This window comes from Rhinolophus ferrumequinum, chromosome 12 (genome assembly GCF_004115265.2).
Source record: "Rhinolophus ferrumequinum isolate MPI-CBG mRhiFer1 chromosome 12, mRhiFer1_v1.p, whole genome shotgun sequence".
Classification (NCBI taxonomy): Eukaryota; Metazoa; Chordata; class Mammalia; order Chiroptera; family Rhinolophidae; genus Rhinolophus; species Rhinolophus ferrumequinum.
The window spans coordinates 74,133,820-74,150,388 of NC_046295.1; the positions used below are offsets into that span (position 1 = coordinate 74,133,820).

A 16,569-nucleotide genomic window follows, 5' to 3' on the forward strand; every position below is an offset into this window, starting at 1 on the left:
ATTTTGCAAAGCACCTCTTCACGGTGACTCATTTGGGGACTCGCTAAAAAATCCTTTGAGTTAAAAACAAAAGTTGAGTGGGGCTCTGGTTGCTCTGAACCTTTTCCCTCCACCCGTTGCCCCAGCCAGGGTCGTGGGGGCAACGTGGGGAATTTGGAGGGTCTCTGGGTGGAATTTAATATGCTTTTTCCCAGCATGTCACCAGGGGCTGGGACCAGGCCACAGGAAAAAGAGTAGGGGCAGGGAGGAAGAAAGCCAGGAAAATGGGGTGGAGAAGACTTTTCTCCTCCCCCCAAGTCCTGCTGTTGAACCCTCCTGTCTCTAGCAGCTTACAGCAAATGTCCCAACCCTGCCTGTTCATGAATTGTAGTCCGAAAGGGAGGAAAGCAGGGTGGACAGGACTTCATTATTCCCCTCACACTCAGCAGCAGCCATCAGCTGGCATGCAGCCAGACCCATCTCTGCTGACTGTGGCTGGCTGTGTGAACTGGGGCATGTTGCTTGACCTCTCTGAGCCTCAGTTTCCTAACTGGAAAATGAGGACCTTAGGAGTTCCTCACAGAAACTATGTGCAGGGGCTCCAGTGCTTCTTGTCCCAAAGGTCTGGTGCTGCTCCCAACGTTTCCTTCAAAGGGGAGTTTCAGGTTCTTGCTCTGTAGGTCATGCGCCATGATGGCTCTGGGAGCATGCGACCTGTCCTACACACAGAAGGCCTCCAGTCACTTCCCCTACTCTCTCATACAGGCCTCTGCTCAAATGTCGCTTCATCTGGGAGGCCTTCTCTCAAGCACCCTCTACTCCTTCCCTGCTTAATTTTCTCCACCAAACTTATCCTCAAATGCCAGATATTTTTCTCCACCACCAACCCCCAAACTGTTCTGGCGTGGAATTAACCCCTGGTCGTTTGCAGAAGGTGAAAGCATCCATGCAAGGCTCTACAAAGTGGGAGAGCGAAGAAAGGTTTTATTAAAGGTCGGGCAGAGAGAATGCCCACGGCACTGTCTAAAGATGATGGCTGCCGCGGGTAGAGAAACGCTGGCAGGGATGGGGGCAAGGGGAGTAGGGGCGGGGTGCACGGGGGGTGGGGGCAGAGTCTGATAAGGACAGCTGCACTAACTTCAGGTTAGCTTTTTCTTATGTAAGAAAGGGGGAGTAGGTCAGGCAGGTTTGAGAGCTGACATGGCTTCCTGGGGTCTGGTCTGTTTTGAAGACGATGTTATCTTCGGACTCTGGACTTGGCCTCGGGCACCGCGGCCTGGGACTGTGCGTCACCAGTAAAAACTGCAAGGGAGTTATAAATTGGATTCCGGTGTCCGGGCGCCTGAGGATTAAGAAATTGCTCTTTTCAGGTTAGGATGTTGTTAATTAACGAGGTATGGGTAGCCTTGAGAAAGGGAACAAACAGAGTTCTTCAATTAATCAGTGAGGGGAGAAATAAAAAAAAAAAACAGATGAATATCAGGATGGATCTAACTACAAACAAACTAAGTCTAATTACAGGTAGCTAGATAACGAGCTTACTGGTGAGTTAAACTGCAAATGAGCTAAGTCTAACTACGTTATTGATTCCCTGAATTTCACCCTTATACAACCCACCTCCAGACTGAAGATATATTTTGTTCACGACAACTGTATCCCAGTGCCTAGAATAGTTACAGACCCGTAGAAGGTGCTCAGGTGATCATTCACCTGAATAAACTGATGTTTGCTGCATGAATATAGTAGATATCACTGACCGCTAGTAACACGGCAACACACTGTCTCATCCCTTCTAGCTCTTTCTGTTATTTTTTGTAGTATTTGTTTCTTATAGTTAACTCTGCAGTATATTTGACATTTAGTGTACGGTGTATCGTATGAGGTGAGGTTGTAAACAGGTCCCTAACTAAATGGCTAACCAATTTACAGAACGATCCATTTCATTCCTGTTAGTTAGTGGAAGGGCTGGGATTGGGCTGGCTCCTCTGGACCAGCTGCTGTCTGGTCTACCCCTTCTTATACCAGCAGCCCAGAGCTATGCTATTCATGAGGTTGGGACTGTCTAGGCAAAGGCACTGAAATTTGACCATCTGTGGTCCAGCTCCTAGCTTAATCATTTACCAGTTGGGTGGCTTTGAATTTCCTTTCTAAGCTTCAGTTCCAAGCCTCATTTACCCCATCTGTAAAATGGGCACAAAAATAGCATAATGCCTCCTTCATAGAATGGCTGTAGGACAGAACACCACAAGGCTGGCAGAGCGTGCAGACTCAAGTCTGGCATACAGTGGGTGCTCAGCTGTTGTCATCATTATAGATCATAGCCAGTTGAAGCTAGTTCACTCACTGGGCAAACAAGGCCCAGCAGGCATCCCCCCGTGCCCAAGCTGGGCAGCTGGCAGGCAGTCAGTGTCAGTCCCTGGTTCCCACCCTCCTGGGAGACACAGCACAGTTTTGTATATGGAGAAGCAGCAAGTGTGGAAACAGGAACTGTACCAGCCAGGAGCTGCCCCTGAGGAAGTGAAGCAGGGAACTAAGTTGCTGCCTTTGGTCCCCCATGGAGACTGTCTCCTTAGAGGAGATGTTAAGCATTTATTAGGAGAGTCCTATTTCTTCCAGAAACTTCTGCACATAGTCTCTTTCTGGTCTTGGGGTCCACAGGAAGTGGGGAGTTCCAGATGAGAAGTGCTGGCCCTTGGAAGGCAGGGAGCAGCGCCCTCACCACATCTAGATACCCTTGGAGCCCCGCATTCAGCAGGCGCAAATTAAGCGCGTTTCGCCAATTTCAGGCTACGGTGGGAGCAATGTTAGGTGAGGGGTACCCAAGAATGAGTGGGAGGGGGTCCATGGGGATGGCTGACTGCAGACCCTAAGCCTAAGTGTCTGGAGCCCGAGAAGAGGCGGAAATGCTGGGCCTGACCCGCTGTGTGAGTTTGGGCCTCAGTGTCCCTATCTTTGAAATGGGAGAAAAGCCTGAGCTGAGCGGGTCACTTGCCATCCAAAAGGCTTGGGGGAGTTGAAGGATCGGGCGTGGTGAGGGAGCAGCCGGGACGCCCCCCAGCCTGCGTGGCGGCAGCGCGCACGAGCGCAGGGGGCGGCGCGGCCCCGCGGCGGGGAGGGGCGGGAGCGCGCGCGCGCGGGCCCGCGCAGGCGGCGGAACCGAGCGGGCGAGCGTGCGGCTGCGGCGCCGCCAACTCTTGTGGGACCCACCGATCCGACCGGCCGCCCGCCGTCCCGTGCGCGGGTCCCCCCGCCTGCAGCCGAGTCCGCCGCGCGCCGGTGAGTGGCCTGGAGCCGGGGCTGAGCTGGATCGGGCCCTTGGCCCGAGCAAGGGGCGGGGGCCGGGCCGTGGGGCCGTCACCCACACTCGAGCCGAGGGGGGCGCGCATGCTCGCACGCGCGATCCCGAGGCTCGGCGGGGTAGAGCAGGAAGGTGTGTACGCCTGAGGTCGGGCCGCGTGTAAAGTGCAAGTCTGAGTGTGTCCGCGGCCGTGTGTCCGAGCGTGCGTGGTTGGTGTACCCATCTGTCCCTCAGGCAGTGTTCGCAGGAGTGTGTGTATGTGCTTGTGGCGGAGTTGGTGCGTGTGCACATTGGAGTGCCAGGTTGTGTGGTTTGGAGAGAATGAGTGGGGGAAATGGGCATGGCTCCCATTTATCCATTTATTGGGTGTTTACTATGTGCCAAGGAGTGTGCCCAGCACTTCATCTGAGCTCTCATTTTTGTGACTGAGTCTGTGGATTCAGGGAGTACACATGCGTGACTTTTCATAAGTGATTTGTGTGTGCATTCATGAACCTGTGAGGACAAAAGTGTACATGTGTGGATATGAGCTTGTGATTAGTGCACAGGAGTACGCGAATTATGTTTATTGGAGCCCATGGAGAGAACCAGGCCTGGTGTGGCTCCCCAGTGGGTGCCCGGCCTTGTTTGATAAATAAGGGGCCCGAGGTTAGACCTGCAGAGTCTGGTTGGATCTGGCAGAGGGCTCAGCCTCAGAGCCACAACTTAGCAGGGCTATTGGCAGGACCCTCTCTGGGGCTCCAAGACAAACAGACGACCCAGGCTGTGGTGGGCCTGACACTAGAGGACTTGTGTTCTGTTCTCCCTACATACCCTTCTGGGTCCCCTGACTCTGTTTTTGCTCCTCTCTCGCCCTGGCTAATTTTAACCTTTTCTCTTGGCCTGGGGTGGGGGGGCCTGGAGAGACTAAGGGTATGGGGACACTTGTCTGTGTGTCTGGGAGTCTCTCTCTGCTTACCTTGCTAAGTAGATAGCTATTCATCTGATTTATTTGTATTGGGCCTGGGCCCCCACGAGTCCCCAACACACTAACAAATTGATCACAGCAGGCTTGAGACACTGTCTTCCAAGGTCTGTCCTCACAGTTTTGACTGACAGTTTTTTTGTGCTTTATAAATGTTGAAAATCTGTGCCGTCGAAAGTCTTAATTGCTTTAAGACAAACTTTAGAAACTCTGGGTCTCCCTAGTTCCCCTGAATTGTCAAAATTTAGCCTGACTTTCTGAGGGAAAAATGTCGTCTTAGGAGCACCGTGTGAGCACAGAGGAACCTTGAAGGCACAGTTAAAAACCACGGCGTTAATGGAAGAAGAATTTCATTGAAAGGGATGCAGAGCCGGCTGGAAGTGACTGTTTCCAGCGCAACAGCTTACTGAGTGAACTTTGGACGTCTTCTTTCAGCAAACAAAACCTGGAAGGAAACAAAAAAGACCCACATTCTTATTCTTTTTTGTCCTAAAAAATGAAAAAAACACCTTCTGGGTTTGCTGGAAATGCTGCCTGCCCTTCCCCCATCAGGGCCAGGCCCTCCCTTGATCCCCCACCCCCAAATAAAATATGCCTGTGGGGAGCTGTGGATGAGTCACTCCCTGGCAGAGAGCCCCACGGGCAAACATTTGGGAAGGTTCTTGCCTAACTTCCCAGAAGAAAGGCCGAGGATTTAAAATGGTCCCTGTGGTTTGTCAGCCCCTGCCGTCCTGTCTGCTTCGGAAATGACTAAAAAGTAGTTTCTATCTCCACAAACTAAAACCTCAGACTGAAGCAATGGCCTAGGTCCATCTAGGTTTAGGACTGTTCAGGTTTCAAGAAACAGAGCTCCTGGCTTTGCCAGGTGGCACTTTTAGTGGCTAGGAGCGAGGAAGAAGCAGGGAACAGAGAAAGGAAGTCACATTTATGCAGCATCCCCTGTGTATCCATAATCCCAATAGTCATGCTGCGGAGAATGGCTTTTGGGTTTATACGCACAAGGAAACTGAGGCTCAGAGAGGTCAATCCTGTGGCCTGGGACTGCTGAAGGAAGTGGAGGCAGAATCCTGTCTGACTTTGAGCCCGTCCTCTTTCCATTACACCAGATGTGTGACATTTATTTGCCTTCAAAGGAGCACAGACTGGGTGCTGAGTGCTTTAACACATATCCATTCATTTAATTTTCACTGCGAGCTAGGTGGTTATTATCATTCCACTTTACAGATGAGAAAACTGAGGCTCAGAGAGATGAAAGTAACATAACTAGTGTTACTAGTACAACTAACCGCCACCATTTATTGAGGGTACAGCATGTGCCAGCCAGGGTATGTTTAGTACCTTATTTCACTCAATCCACTCACCAACACCAAGAAATGGGAACTCTCATGGTGCTCTTCTACAGATGAGGAAACTGGGTCACAAAGAGATTAAATAATGTGCTGAAGATCATGTGCTAATATGCGATTTGAACCAAGACTTGACTGGGTAGAGCTCAGTCTTCCCAAAGAACCTGGAAAGTGACAGTCACTGTATACGTGTATGTACCGTGTCTGGTCCAGGGCTAAGGTTCAGGATTGTTATCCTGATCTTACAGAGAGAAAGATGAAGACTCCAGGCGATTAAGTAACTTGGGCAGGGTCATAAACCGGCAAATGACAGTCCGGATCCAAACCCACGGCTCTGATCCTGAGTTGAAGTTCTTAACCTTAAACCAGGCCTGCCTTTGTCCTGCTTTTCTCTTCTCATGTGCTGAAAAACAAGTGGATGAAGACACGCCAGATTCCCGTGGGGCTGGGTTCCTTGCTGGGCTCCAGCCTTCTGGGACAGGTCTGTCTGAAGGCTGGCCCTCCTTCCTTGTCCACTGTTGTCACTCTGGCGCCAGTGACCAACGCCCAGGGCCAGAGCTGTCAGATAGAAAGGGCTGCAGTTCACATTTTTTTCTTTCCTCTCTAAGTGCCCAAGATTGGTTTCAGAAGGGAAGTGTCAAAACAATTGTCACAAAGAGAAGAATATTCCCTTCCTCTTCTTGGGTCAGACCAAGCAAGAAGGTGGAGAATGGAGGACCCTGGTGAGTCATCCGAGATTAAGTATAGTTGGCACCTCCGCCGGGCTTGTGTGGGGAATAAGCAAGCTGGGACACTGCCCTCCGGAAGAGCCCAGCCTTCTGACCCCTGATGATGGAGAATTACCTCCAAGGGGCCTGACTCCCAATTCTGAACGGGATCATTTCCATGTAGTCTTCTTGTCACTTGCCATTTCAATCCTGCGCTTGTCTCCCTAGTTCATTTCCATTTATATCATGATTTATACTACACTGTACTTGAATGTTGTGTGTGCAGACCAGTGCGCTTTGGAGTTTGTGGTGTCCCTGCAAGTGTCCTGTGGTGTCGAAAGGAAAAGGTATTTCTCTTCCTTCCGAGTATGTTCTGCAAATTGATGAACATTTGCAAATTGCTTTGAGATGCGTTAATTTAAGGTGTGAAATAATAGATCTTGTGCGAAGGCTCAGCCACATTTCTGGCATTGATGGATTTCTCTCCCGTCTGGCCTGTGATTTGGGGAGGTAAAAATAGTCCTTGTTTCTACATTTTAATCTTTTTTTTTTTCCTGACGTCATTCTTAGGAAGCAGTGTGCATATTGCCATGGACCTTTTCTTGGCCATCACCCCAGATGGCGGCCAGAATGTGGAGCTCTGGGAAACAAAAGGGTTCCTGGGGTAGAGGAGTCATCTGGGGAGGTCTGGGCACCCTCTGAATGTCTGTGAAATTGCTTGGAAAAGAGCTGGTGGCGGATGGCCAGGCTTGGCCAAAGACCCTCAGTGGCTTTTTGGTATTTGTCCATCTTCTGTTTCTGACTCTTGGGTAGTGACAAGATAGCCTGTTGGGAAAACGTTAGTTTAAAAAGACAAAAATCAGTGGCTTCACCCATTCCTGTTGGAGCTGGGTGACATACACACATTCCCTTTGGCCAAAATGGAATTAGACCAACAGCCTTCCCAGACTCGACTCCCAGACAGGAGCTGACATTGGGGCAGAACGGTAGGTGGTGTAATTTCCTGTGACGTTCAAGTTGGGAACTTGAACTTGGAGTGTGATCTAGCATTTTGACATCTGTCCCTCTAACAGGACTTGCTTGTGTAGAAACAGGCCCACATACACAGCCTCTTCTGCTGTCTCTAATTCTGGATTTTTCCACAGACAACTTCTCAGTTGTTCTGGTGGCAAAGGACTGGTCTTCTAGTCAGGCCTTCTTGGCATCCACTGGCAGGATCACTGCACCCCTCCAAACCCAACTGGCTACAGTGGCTGGCTCTGTCTGGGGAGGTGAAGGAGGGGCCAACAGAACTGAAAGGTGGCCCAGCCAGGGTCTGAAGTGCATTCAGTTCCAACAGCCTTGATTTGCACGGAGCCATTCTTTCTTTCTCTTAGACATCTGCATGATGGTGACCTCATAGAAAAGAAAAAGGGGCTTTATGTAGGAATTCCACAGAGTGTGAAGGAATTCTGACAAGGGAAGGGGGAGGGAAGCTGCCATTCAGAGCCTGCAGTGCCTGCATTTTCCTGGAGTTGTTTAACCTTCACACTTTAAAATTGGGCTGGGGGAAGGGGCAATGCTTGACCCCAGTGCGCAGGAGGGCCATTTAAGGAGAACTTCCTGAGCCGAGGCTACTGGGTTGAGTCCCCCAGACCCTTCTCACTGCACGTGTGCGGCAGAGTTGGAATTTGTCCCCAAAGCCTGCCCTCTCTATTCCTTGTTGTCCCCAAAGTCTTTGAAACGGGAGTTACTTTACAAACTACCTTCAGCTCTGAATAGTCCAAGCTGCAGATGAGGAATTCAGTTGGCTCACAACCCAGAGAAGAAAACGGAAACTGAGGCCCAGGGAGGGGAAGGCACTCACCCATAATCACTTTTAAGAACTAGAGCTTTAGGACCAAAATGAGTGATGTCAGAGCCCCAGCTCCGCCACTTGTGGGCAAGTCATTCACCTCTTAGAGCCTCAGTTTCCTCATCTGGAAAACAGGGACAATATTATGACCTCATAAAGTTTAAGGGAAGAACTAAATGAAATAATGCGTATAAAATGCACAGCATGTGGGTTGTACCTTGTAAATGCCTAACGCTACCTTCTTGAGTTTTTATGAAAGACGTAGAAACTAATTACTAAGGACCTGCCCAGGGTCCCACAGCCAGGAAGGTTGTCCCTTGTCGAGAGCATCTCAGTACCCCTGCACACTGAGGCCCTAAACAAGGCTGAAAGGGGTGTCGGGAGGCCCCCTCCAGGTGCCACGGAAACGCTTTTCTGTGATCAGTGACCCTCAGAGTCGATGGGGAGGAGACAGCAGCAATTTGGAAAGAGGCAAGATTTAAATGTTAGATGACACTGGGCATCTTGGAAAAATGTTCAGAAATCAGTGTTTTTTTGTTCCTCTCCACCCACCCCCACAAGGCGAAGGAAGTGAAGCCTTATAAGTTTCTGGTGCGTCCTCTTGGAGTTGGAGGGTCTCGGGAGGCCCCGAGAGCTGTGCCAGCCACAGTGTGTTATTAGCAAGGCAGATGTTGTGTTAATTATTTACACAGTGTCAGCCCCATTAGACGTCTGTGCTGACAGAAGCGGCTGTCATAGATGGAGGGGGGCAGGGGGACAGGTAGTTCTTGGTCAGAAGTGAGCTAGCAGCCCTGTCCCTCCACAGAGTCCTCATGGAGGGTACGCACAGTGAGGCCTGAGGGAATCCACGCGTATTTGGCATGGAATAAGCCATTTGAGGTTCCCTCGGGCTGGCTTGTTTTCCCTGAGGGTAAGGAGAGATCCTTATTCCCTGGAAGTGGCCAGCTCTTCACACCCGAGACCCTGCCGTGGTGTGTGTGATGAGGGCAGAGCACCAGCAGGCTCTGGAGATCTTTGCATCCAGCGTCTCCATTCCCATCAGTCACCCAGCAGGCGAGCACTTCATGTGGGCCCAGCCTCCACTTCCTCATCTGGAAAATGGGCCATTAACACCAGGCTCGAGGCCCTTGGTTCTCGGGCACCGTTTGGGGTGATTTGCCTTAGAACTCCAACTGTAGGATTAGAATTCTGAAAAGACAGAGCCTGGGATCAGAGCCTTCCCTGAAAAGCTGCTGTGAATGAGGGATGTGAGTTCCAGGCTGAGAGGTTTCAGGGGGGACCTACTCCTTCCTTCAGCCACAGCGCTTCTCCTGTCATCTGTTCCACACGAGGAGGTTTTGCACAAGAGTCATTTTAAGAAAAGGTTCTTACATGAAAATATCCAGAATCTATAAATCCATAGAGACTGAAAGCAGGTTGGTGGGTATCGGGCTGAGGAGAGGGGAGGATGGGGAGCAACTGCATAATGTGTGGGTGCAGGGTCTCCTTCTGGGGTGATGAAAGTGTGTCAGAACTAGACAGAGATGACAGTTGCACAACATTGTGAATGTGCTAAATGCCACTGAATAGTTCACTTTAAAGTGGTTAATTTTATGTTACGTGGAAAATTTTTATAAGAAAACGTTCTGATGCTTAAAAATAAAAGCGTGAAAGCCTCTCATTTTCCAGATGGGGAGACTGAGGTCTCCCGAGCAGCCCATGGCTGCTCTGTGGCTTAAATCAGATCACTCTGCCCACTTTCAGGCCAAGGTTCTGGTCGTGGCACCTGAGCCTGGGCTGGAGGTGAAATGTTCGATGCAGAAATACAGACCATTCAGTGTTGTGTGGGTCGAGTGGACTCTTATTTTGTTAACCAGATAGACCCAGCCTGGTTTGGTATGTGGCCTGCCTTTCACTCATTCATTCAAGAAACACCTCCCCACATTCTGGGTCAGCCATTAAGCTGGGAGCTGGCTGGGAGCTGGCGCAGAGACCCTCTAATGGCCACGCCCCTGGGCCTCTCACCACCTGGTGGGGACTCAAGTTGTGTCATGAATCCCTTGAAGGTGCTTGTGAACAATTTGCAGTAGGGATCTTTTGGGACTCACTCTCTGGGGAAGTGGGAGGGCTCCCAGGAAGGAAGGATATCTGAGCCAAAGACCTGATTTGCCAGGCCGGGTGTCTGTCAGGAGGACCGGAGGCCTGAGAGGGAGAGGGTGAAGAGCAGAGAGCCCACAGAATGTGTGTGTGTGTGTGTGTGTGTGTGTGTGTGTGGCGGTTTGCTGGGAGCAGGACTGGGGGCATGCGCTGTGGGCATACCCCAAGCAGTGTAAAGCCAGTAACTTCCTGCCACTTCCTTAGCCTTTGAGCACGTCAATAGATCCTTTGTGCCAGCATTTACCATATGTCACATTCTATTCTAACCCTTTACGTGGGCTAACTCACTTCATCCTCTGAGCATTTCTGTGATATATGCCCATTTTATGGACAGAGAAACAGAGACAAGAGAATCCAGGACATATGGTGCTTAAATACCATTCGCTTGAGTGCTGTGAGGAGCCCGCAGTCCAGGGCCTGCTCTGAAGAGTCGGAGGGCAGAGGCTGCCATCTGAAAGTGCCCATTGTGTGGACTATGAGTCGGTGGCCAGGCCCGGGGCCTGGGACAGGGCCTCCTAGATAACTGGAGGGAACAGCATGAGCCGAGGTACCGTGCTAGGCCACAGAGCCTTTGTCTTGTCTCAGAGAAGGCGCCGGGGACTCAGCCACAGAAAACGGGCAGACGGTGGGCGGAAGGCTGCTGAGGCCCGCTGGGATCTGGGGGACATTTGGTGTTCATTCCGACAGCAGCCCCAAGCTCCCCTGCTACCCCTGCAACCTCGCGTCTCAACAGTCTCCGCTTCACTCATTCTCCTCCAGCCAGGCAGCCTCCTTACCTTTCCTCACATATGCCAAGCATACTCTCGCCTCCCCCAATATTCCCATGACTGGCTCCTAGCCTTCATTTAGGACACCACAAAAGTTCCTTCTCCAAAGAGACCCACCCTATCAACATTAGTCCCTTACCTCTTCACTCTCCATTCCCTGGCCTGGCTTTATTTTTCTTCAGGGCCCTAACTCCTCCCTGACGTATGTTTGTTATCTGCCTCCCAGACTGGAACGTAAACTCCATGAGGGTAAGCCTTGGTCTGTGGACCACAGCTGTATCCTCAGTTCCCAGCACCGTGCCTGGCTCATAGTAGGTGCTCAATTAGATTTATTGAATGAATGGAAAGTTTTAAGTAGGCAAGTGGAGAATGGTTGTATGGAGTTTCTGAATTTGTTAGCAAACTTTGCCCCTCCCATCGGGCAGCAAAGGGCTGAACTGTGCCTGACTGACCCTCCTCTGTGCAGAGAAGGTTTCTCAGAGAAAGACATCCTTAAATTATTCCAAGTAAGAGGAACGTAAGCCGACAAGGGCTTGTACCTCCCAGAGTAAAAGGGTCTCCTTCTTTTGCCCCTTTAATGCAGAGACCACTCATGAATGTCTATATCAGAGTGGCTTTGGGTTGGGGTGAGCAAGTGCCCTGTCTGCAAGCTGCATTTTCTATCAAGCACCCTTCCTTTCCCTAGAGGGCATATCTTTGGGGCGGGGGGTTGCTTAGGGAAGGAGAAGGAGCTAAACCCTTGCAAGTCACCTCTGGGCACAGATATGGCTGTGTGGCAAATGAACGGGACCCCAGATTCCACCCAGCCCAGGAAATGGGGAATCCTAGGTTGGAAGAGAAAATGATTCCCTAGCTGGTAGACCACTGGGCACCACATGGCAGACAGACAGGGAGCCGGGGAGAGGGAGCCCGGCCCTTGCGTTTGGCAGGCCCAGCTGAGTCCAAACAGATGTAGTTACACCAGGATTTCAAGTGCGGACTTGGCGTGTCTGACTCAGTGGGTGTGCATTTCCTTTGTTCGTCTCCCCCAGGAATTTTAGTGGCCTTTTGTGTTTGTTTTAAATGCCAGCCTCCTCAGCTAACCCAAGAGGAAACAAGACTGGATTTTTGTCTGTGTAGAGGCCAGGGACCAGGGTGGGGGCTGCCTGCTCTTGATGGTGACAGCATGGCATTTGGAAAACAGGCTAAGAAAATACTTTTACCCCAAGCTAATAACTTTGGTTTGCACATACTTCTATAATATCCCAAGTCTTCAGACATCAATCATCTATAGGTGAGGCACATGATAAACAGTTTCCAAACTCTCAAAAGGGCAGTGGTCTGTGAAAGCATTTTAGTGGCATTAGGGGACAGGAGAGGCAGTTTGGAAAATGCTGTTTGGTCGCTGGTGTGTGAGAAGTTCCTGGATACTTGAAGGGCGTCAGGGGCAGCAGCCTTGAAATTGCACAGTGCTGAAAATTCTGGGACATCTGGTGCCTGTGATGTGCTAATGCTAGCAATCGAGGTATTTAATTACCCAGAAAAACCCCTTTGCCTACCCACTACGGGTTACTGGAGAGCCTTTATTTCTCAGGAGGAGGGTCTTACACAGTGTAATTCGGAGCAGCAGACAGGGAATCATTAGCCCTCATTAATTTATTAGCTAATTAAGTGATTTATCTGGTCGTGAGTTTATTCCTACAATTGCCATTCATCCAGCAACATTCGCTGGGTCCCACTCCGTGCCTGGCCTGGTGCAGGGCACTGGGGATGGAATGAAACAGGAGAATAAATATTATTACTAAATCTGTGATGGGTGCCAACCTCTTGGGTGGTGCTTTGGGCTACAGGTGAGTTAATTCATTTCCAGTGGACGTTCACTGAGCACCTACTATGCGCACACCCAGGTTAGATGCAGAAATGAAAATGACACAGAGCCTAGTGGTTTGAACTACCACCCATTCTGATGGGGTCTTTTAGTCCCAGCCCTCTGCTTTTGGTGATAAACCCAGCCAGCCACTGTGCACAGGCCACATGACAACTTTCCCAGCACGAACCAGAAACAATCCAGATGCCCCAGGAACCAATGTGAGAACAAGGCATCCCCTTCACACGTCGCATCTCAGTTCAGCGTCTTGCCACCACCCAGCATTTTGAGACAGAATGTGAGATCTCGTGGTTGGCTAAATACATAAATATTTTATGTCTCGATATTCTGAAAACGAAGCCCAAATGCGTAGAACTGCAGCACATCAGTGCTATACATCATATGTTATAATAATCTGATGACATGTTGTTTAAATATTTATGGACGGATGTGACATGACAATGGGAGAGAGAGCAGTCTCCAAGCAGAGTCCTGGCAGATGCTGGAAAGGAGGAAGCACATTCTCGGATCCTGGGAAGCGCCATGAGATGCTCGCGTTTCTGATGTGATGTTTTGGGGTTCTGTGGCAGTCGCCATGGCTGCCATTTACGGAGCACTTGCTGTATGCCGTGCCCTTCAGTGACATCTTTTCATTTAATCATCACAGCAACTTCTTGAGGATGGGACTCTTACAAACCCCAAGTTACAGATGAGACACTGAGGCTCAGGGCAGGTCGGATGGACCCCAGGTCCCCCAGCTGGGAGGTGGCACAGGATCAGACCCAGGGTGACCCGACTGCAGTCTGAGCTCATATTCACTGTGTCTTCTGCTCTATGAGTGACGAGTCAAATGAGAAAAGCCCGCCGCCAGCTGGTTTGAGCCCTTGCTTGGTAGTAACTGGACTTTCTAAGTCACAGAAAAGAAGGTGATGCCTGTAAAATGTGGGCGGGAATGGAAACCACAAGGAACAAATATCTGACTCAGGAGAGACAATTAGGAGACAGCAGAGCCACCATGGCCCCAAAGGGAGTTCGCTGTAGACTGTCCCCACATTTGTGTCCTGTGCCCCCAGCATTTGCTTGTCTTCACTCTCCCTGCAGTGCCTGCCTCCAGGCTGGGCACACTCAGACACGATAGCCCCTTCAGTCTCCAGTAGCCCCGAGAGGTAAGTCAGGGTGTCCCCACTTTACAGATGAGGGGCTCCTGCCGTCTCCCAGAGTGGACTCCGACATCCCTGCCTTCCAGAGGCAGCCTGAATGTGCCAGCCGGAGTAGCGGCTCCTTCCACACTCTCCCTGAGTCTCCACTGAGCTAGGGTTTCCTCTGCCTGACTGCTAGCGTCAGTCCTGCCTGTTTCGTCACTGCTCTGAGTCCTGTTTGATTGTCACATCTCCAGCACCGGAAACCAGGCCTGGCCCATGAGATAGCAATAAATGACCGATCATAGGGGTTCAAAGAACAAAACCTGCCAATGGGATAGGAGGAAGGGCTGAGTTCTGAGAAGCTTCTCCTGCTGTGACTCTGAGACCCAGTGGTGTCTTCTATTCTAGTTCAGCAGAGGCCTGGCAGCATACCCAGGGGCCTCCAGGGTAGGGGAGGGGGCCAGAGGGTCATATAAGTGGAAGGCAGGGCCAGCTACGTAATTTGTGGGGCCCAGTACAAAATGAAAATGCAGTTCCCCTTGTTCAGAAAGCAGGACAAAAAAGCTTTTTCTTTCCTTTTGCAGTCTCTGTCTCCACCTGTCATGATGTTTTTTATTAGCTATTTAATGCCGTGCTCCCTTGGGCATAGGGACACTTGCAGGGCAAGTACAGACCCTCACAGGTACCCTGGGTACCCACCCTGTGACTCAGTGGGTGGGCACACCTGACCCCAACCCTCCCCACAACTGCAGCCAGGCCCCTGCAAGGATGGAAGGCAGCAGAGAGTCCTGAGGTGGGGAGGGGAGTGGTCAGTGAGAACCCCTCCTGGGGTAGGTGGGCCACATGTGAGCTAAGGCGCTAAGCCCCCAGCATGTGCACCATTGTCCCATCCGACTTCACTTAAAAGTTCTAAGATAAAGTGAGGACTTTCAAGACAGCAAACACAGAACATGAAACCCCAAGCACAGAGCTCCCTTCTGAGGGCAGGGCCTGATGGGACTATACTCGTTATTTGCACGTGAACCTCGCTGTGACAGGAGGGCTGTGGCCTCCTCCCACTTGCACCCACATTTCAGAGAGCAAGTCCCCTGTGTCTGGTCTCTCCATGGGCTTGGGGCCAGATCTTATTTGAAGGAGAAGTTCCACAGTGCGGCACTGTCTGCAAACCACTTGCCCAGGATGTGACCAATGTCAGTCGGCCTGCCAGTCTCCCTGTCACCCAGGGCCTCTCGTCCCAAGGACACAGCATGGACATGGGCTTCCTTGGAAATGCCCTCCCTGATTTCATCCTTCACATTGTTGCCGGATGTTATTGCATTGACAAACCCATCCCCTCTGACTTCCTGTCCTTGAGTGACAAGGGTCAGAAACCAAATGACAGGGTGGCTGACCTGATCACTCGAGATGATCGCAGACCAGGTGATGCCCTAGAGATCAGAGAGGGCGGAGAGCTCAGATTCCACCAGCCACCCACGCTGCTCCCAGCTCTGTAATTGGAGGGCCTGGCAACCATAGGATGTGGATATCTGGCCACTCTTGAAAACAGAATGAGGGAGGCTCGGGAGAGTTAACTAAAGCTTATTATTTAGTACCTACTGTGCACCAGGAACAGAGCCAAGCACTTTATCTGTATGGCCTTAGTTAATCCTCACAACTTTGGGCTGACTCCATTTTTCAGATGAAGATAACTAAGGTTCAGAGAATTTAGTCACCTGTCTGAAGCTATAAGCCACAAAGTTTGAAAACTGAGATTTGAACCCAGGCCGGGCTGACCCCCGAAGCCAGTGCTTTTTACACAATCCCTGGCATGGCTGGATGGCTGGGGTCACTGCCGGGCTGAGCCTGCTGCCCCCACTGTCTGCTGCATGTGCGTGGGGACGGGACAGGAGCCAGACCTCAGCTGCTGCCTCTGAGCAATCACCCTTTTTGGCAGGGAGCAGCTCCCGAGGCTCCAGGTCCAGTTTTTCTCCTCCAAGATCCATCCAGCCCTGTGGCAATGCTTAGGCCCAGAGATGGAGGAGGCAGGCAGTGGGGTCGGACACACCTGGATGCCATACACATCTCCACATTTTGCTCACCTATCTCCCTGGCTTGTCACTCCCCGCTGAGGCCCCCAGTTTTCTCACTTGCAAAGTGAGGGGTAATCTCAGTTCCTGTCTCCGGGCCAATTTTCATGATCCAGTGAGGAAAGCATGTACACCGCAGGCACCCAGCAATTGGTGACCGTTATTGTATTTATAGTAAATGACACTGTATGGGGTGAGGACTGCAGTTTGGTGGCACCCTTGACCCACAGGAGCACCTCTCCACACTGAGACTCATTGGAAATGACAGCCAGTGCTGCCCTCCCAAGGAATTCATCCCCTCCTTGCTTTGTTTGGTCATTCATTGACTCAACACACGCAGGCACTGTTCTCAGATGCATAATGAACAGAAGACGCAAAATGGAGCTGGCATTCTGGTTGGGGAGAGCAGTCATAAGCAAGAAATGAGTCAAGTGTGTTCAGTGTCACCAATTGTGGGGACAGAGTCCCAGAGAGCAGTTTCTAG

General features: G+C 51.0%; 1 protein-coding gene across 1 annotated transcript in view; it reads left to right on the forward strand.

Moving 5' to 3' along the window:
• The first annotated feature begins 3,115 nt into the window (after nucleotides 1–3,115).
• The window catches only part of NEK6 (NIMA related kinase 6), a 77,898-nt gene continuing 64,444 nt past the window's right edge, over nucleotides 3,116–16,569 (forward strand). Inside the window, exon 1 of the mRNA XM_033122481.1 lies at nucleotides 3,116–3,255. The gene's annotated coding sequence lies outside the window, so the exon portion shown is untranslated. The remainder of the gene's footprint in view (nucleotides 3,256–16,569) is intronic.